The sequence below is a fragment of the Meleagris gallopavo genome, chromosome 22, assembly GCF_000146605.3.
Source record: "Meleagris gallopavo isolate NT-WF06-2002-E0010 breed Aviagen turkey brand Nicholas breeding stock chromosome 22, Turkey_5.1, whole genome shotgun sequence".
Classification (NCBI taxonomy): domain Eukaryota; kingdom Metazoa; phylum Chordata; class Aves; order Galliformes; family Phasianidae; genus Meleagris; species Meleagris gallopavo.
In genome coordinates, this window is record NC_015032.2 from 5,409,223 (window position 1) to 5,414,365 (window position 5,143).

At 63.4% G+C, this 5,143-nt stretch overlaps 1 protein-coding gene across 1 annotated transcript in view; it reads left to right on the forward strand.

The window, feature by feature from the left end:
* ANGPT4 (angiopoietin 4) overlaps positions 1–5,143 on the forward strand; it is a 13,247-nt gene that overhangs the window by 510 nt on the left and 7,594 nt on the right. The window lies entirely within an intron of this gene.

Sequence of the window (5,143 nt, forward strand, 5' to 3'; positions counted from 1 at the left end):
GGTCGGGCCCTGCTTCCTGCAGCCCCCCGTGCTCAGCCCCAGGAGCAGTTTCCCCCCTGCAGTGCACCCCCACCCGCCTCCTTCACAGAGAAAAAAGGAGAATGCCAACATGCGAGCGGCCCGCCTGCCTGCCCCTGTGGTCCCCTGCCATTTGGGGTAGGGCAGTGTGTGCAGGTCCCAGGGCAGAGGTACCATTGCTCCTGCACGCCCCTCTCCCACTGTGGGCCACCGGAAAGCACCCGGGGGTTCCCAGCCGTGCTTCCTCAGCCCGCGTTCTCCAGCAGCCAGGAACCCCGCGCCCTTGGGGCTCTGCCAAGCACAGCAAGCACCCGCCCGCCCCAACGGTCGTGCAGCAGCAGCAGCCCGCACACGGAGGGGCTCAAAGCGGCCCCGTGTCTCCCACCCCAGTGCCGCCAGCAGCCAGGGGCTGGCACCCACCGACCTCTCCTGAGCTGCTTTGGGAAGCCCGCAGGGTCCCCGTCTCCCTCAGTTTGGGGCTGTGCCACTCACCCGACCAGGCGGTGCTCCAGCACCGGAGTCACCGCAGCTGCCCAGCGCAGCTCCCCCAGCCCCGCGTTGCCCAGCTTAGGGCACAACGGAGCCCACCGGTGGGCACGGCAAAGCCCCGCTTCCTCTCTCCCAGGGAGCTGCCGCCACCTGCGGCCGCTCACCTCCTTGCTCAACTTCCTGGGTACAGCCCACAGCACGGCATCGGCTGCAGGCGGTGAGCTGGGAACAGGGCAGTGCAGGGCACCGATGTCCCCGCCAGGCAATGACGGGGAAGGCAGGGCCCCACCGCTGCAGCCGTGCTCTGTGCTCAGGGGCAATGAAGCATGGAGGAAGGTGCTCTGGGGCAAGCGATGCTGCAGCCTCCAATGTGGGAAATCACCGTCAGCCTCCCCAAGGCCCTGCATCACCCAGCCCTGATGGAGAGGGGACACGAGGGCCTGACTCACCCAGCTCTGGGTGCTTTCTGGTGGTGTGGGGGGGCATCTACCAGTGTTGTGCACTGCTGGAGCACAGCACTCTGCCAGCAGCCACCCTGCACCCTGTGCCATGGACGGAGAGGCTTCCATAGAGAGCATCTGCTGGGCACAGGGATGGGGGTGCAGAGCCCCCCAGCAGCCGGCAGTGCTCAGGGTGGGCTCCTGTCCCTGTCAGCAAGGTCAGCCTGGCCAGACACAACCTGCTGCTCCACATTCCTAAGGATGGAGAGCTGCCAGCCTGGCATGGCTGCCCCAACCCGCACTGAGCTGTCCTCCCACAGTCCCGAAAGCAAAGTGACATTATCAGCTGATCCGAGTGGAGCACGGCAGTCCAGGCACTGTGGCTGGCACCCAGCTTGCCATGCTCAGCCACAGCAACCCAGCACCCGCCTCCGCCACCTACCCACCTCTGTCCTGTGCTCCCTGGCCTGGCTCAGCTGCTGTGTCTCTGCTCCCTGTGCTCGTCTCAGAGTGTCCTGAAGGCCCCGTGCCCTCTGCCTCCCCTGCTCCCTGCAGTGCAGCTGGTTTCAGGGTGCTGGAGCAGGTCTGTGCACTGCAGGGCGGCTCACGGCTCCGTCTGAGTCACTGCTGGTTGAAAACGCCCTCCGAGGCAGCCCAGCACTCAGATGGGATCAAAAACACCTCTCCTTGCCAGCGTGTGCGCACAGGCACAGGGCTTTCCTCCACGCCAGGCTGCACTTTAATTATGGCTGCGTCACAAAATGTGGCCGTGGCCGGTGACATCCTGGTGTGGGTCTGAGCTCAGCCGGCAGCGCCGGTCGGGCAGCGTGGAGGTACCCACAGTTCGGTCAGTGGGAATGGAAAAGCACTGCTGTGGTGGCACAACTGGAGCACCACGCACTGCAGGTGCCAGAACGCCCCTGGACATCCCCTGCTTTCACCGGGACAGGGAGCAGAGCTTCTCAAAGGCTTCCCAAGGTCCCTTGTACACCCACCAGCCCCAGGTCACCGCCAGCCCCCGGCATCCTGCAGTCCCAAAGTCCAAAACGCTCCTGTGCTTAAAACAAAACTGTCCAACCAATGGCACAGTGAGGTGACAGAGCAGAGCAAGGTCACCGAGTGAGGCTGCTGCCTGCACACAGCCCAACTCCTAGGGCAGAGGCAAATACAGCACACACAGTCAGAGCTCAGGGATAGCAGCGCGTTTTTCAAACTGTTCTTGGAAGCGAGACAAGGAGCTGGTGGGGAGCAGGGCTGGGTGAAGCTGAGAAAACAAACAGCCCCAGCTCGGAGCCGCCCTGCGCTTGGGTGATGCTTCCAGCAGAAGGTGGACCTACACGATGGCTTCAGCTGGAAAAACACTGCCTGGTGATGCAGAGCCGTGGGCATCTGCCCGCTTAGGGTGGCCAGGCTGTGTATCCCTATGGCAGGGGATCGGTGCAGGCTGCAGGCAGGCAGCTGGTGCTGCCCGGACACGCCGGCTGCTTGCACTCAGCAGGGCGTTGCAGCCTCACCCTCGCCAGGAGCACCCCGGGATGGTTTTGGGGAGGGCAGCCCAATGCAGGAGCACGCCCTGAGCACCCGGATCAGCACCCATCCCGCAGCCCCAGGGTGGATGGGCGCTGGGGCTGGCTCTGCTCACCTCCCACGGGTGCTCGGGGCTGGCTCCCTGCACGTGCAGCTTCCAGGACCCCCCAGGAGTGAAATGCAGCTAGGAAAGTGCAAAAGAAAAAAAGAGCTCAGAGGCCAAATCCTCCCTGTAAGTGTTGGGTGGGGAGGGCTGCGGATGCCTGGCATCACACCAAAGGGCTGCAGCTTCATAGCACAAGGTCCAGCCCAGAGGTGTTGGCTCACCTTAGCCCTCCCCAGTGCTGGCAGCTTCCACAAGACCTTCCTCCTGCCACCATGCTCGTTTTGGTGGGTGCTAATTCCAGGCTTCTATTACCACCACTCACCCAGACAATGCTTCAAATAGCTTTGGAGCTGGGAAATGCCTATGCCCTGACCGAGGCTAGCTACCGCCTGCTCCCTGCCTCAGTTTCCCTGATGCTGAATGGCTGTTCTGAGGCACAGGGAGGTCCCTAGAGACCATAAGGATGAATGAGGAGTGCTCTTATGTGCACAGCCTCACCTCATGCCCATCGACTGGATGCTGCCCATATCCATCCTGCCATGCACATCCCTCTGTGCACATCCTTGTAGACAGCAGCCGTGCTCAAGGCCAGAGATACACTGTGCTCGGGTGCAGGGGATCCAACAGATGGGGACGTGCCGGGTGTGAGGGCTTTGTCTGAGCAGTGGAGGCTGCACTCGGACCCGCAGATGGTGGAAGGGCGGCTGTGCTGGGGCCAGGGCCGTGGCCGCAGCCATGCGAGCGCAGTGCCCTGGGGATGCGGCCCCTTTTGTTGGGCTCTCACCTCTGGCAGAGGCCCTTTCCCCAGGCGCCCCGCGCCAGCTTTCAACTTTCAACTTGACCTGCTCCATTCACATGGAAATGGGATGCAAATGGAGACGGGGAGCTGTGAGGAGGAGGAGAATGGAAGGGGAGGAAGGGGCCATAGGCAGCGACCCGCTGTCGGTCCCTGCTTTCTGGCTGGGCTTCCCAGTAAAGAGGTACCGCCTGCATGACGGGGCCCCCTCCAGTAGGAAAACCGGGGTCCCACATGTGGCTTGTGCTCCTTACCAGGGATCCCCAGTGTGAGAGGGGCCTGCGGAATCAGAGATGGAGCCCCACTCTCATCACCTGCTTCTCCCCACCCAAGAGGCCCTGCTGCATTCTCACCCATGCTGGACATGGCCTTGCATTTGGGGACACGGGGGGAGTTCCTGGTGGGCCGTTCGCCTGCCTGATCCCAGCACAGTCCCATGGCCGAGGACCGCTCGGTGACCAAATGTTGCCATCTGCCTTGGGGCCTTTGCTTGCATCTGCCGGGGTGCAGAGGGGCCGGGGCTCAGCTGCCGTGCGATGCAGCATGGGGTGGTGGGCGGCCCCCCCGGCACAGCAGGCAGCACGTGTCAGCTGGGTTGGGGTGAGAAGCGTGCAGCAGCGCTCGGTCCCGTGCCCATCAACCCTTTGTGCCCCCCGGCCCCCGTGCCACAGCCAATTAGTCCTGGGTTCGGGCTCCTTTGTGCTGCAGGATGAACAAGGCACAGCCGCTGTCCCCTTGCTGCTCCCGTCCCCATGGGGAGCAGGGGGCTCAGCTGTATCAGCCCCCGGTGACAGGTGCCTCCTAGCAACACAGGGCACACAGATGCAGAACCCCAACACGCCCCAAAGCCTGAACACCCGCCCTGTAGCCCATTTGGGGACAGCAGGGACACCACAGCTCTAGGTGCATGGGGTGGCTGCACGGCACAGAGGTGCGGGGCACAGGCAGGGCAATAAGGGACAGGAGGGACAGGCAGGGCATTGCACGAGGCAGCGCAGCGCAGCCTGCTCTCCCAGCGACACCCAGTGGGTGCTGGGGGAAGAGCTGCCGAGGAGGGAGCTGGGTGCTGGGACGAGCCTTTGCCAGGCTGTGCTGCCAAGGGGCCCAGCTGGCTCTGTCCTCTGCAGCCCCCGTCAGCTCCTGAGGGGTGCAAGCATCACATCTGCCAGCTCAAGGCATGTTTGGGCACCTGGTCATGTCCCACAGCCACCGTGCACCCTGTGCTGGCTGAGCAGGGCTGGAGGAGTGTTTGTGCACGATGCACACCTGCAGGCCACATTCTGTGTCCCCAGGGCACACAGTTCAACCCGCGGCCCTGCAGCGATCCATCCCTGACAGCACTGCACGGTGACATTTGCACCTGCAAGGTGCATCCTGGAATAGGTGGGACACGGTTCTTTTGAGGACAAGGGCAAAGTCCGTGTCACAGCCAGGAATAACTGCCGGCACCCGGCCAAGTCAGGGTGTGCAGGTTCAGCAGCAGCATTGCAGAGAGCACCTGGCATTACAGCCAGGCAGCAGCACGCTGGGACTGACCCTGGTGGTATGTGGGGACAGAGGAGGCTGGGCTGTTCTTTGGGGGCAGGGATGGAGCGGGTGGGAGCACTTTGTGCACTAGGGCTGAGTTTGGAGTGTCGAAGTCCCAGCCAGCACCTGGAGCTGGAGGGGGGAGCGAAGGGGAGGGGGGAGCGAAGGGGAGGGGGTGAATGGGATCAAGTGGCTGTGCTACTGCCAAAAGTGGGGAGCTGGGTGTGCTTGGGGTGGGGG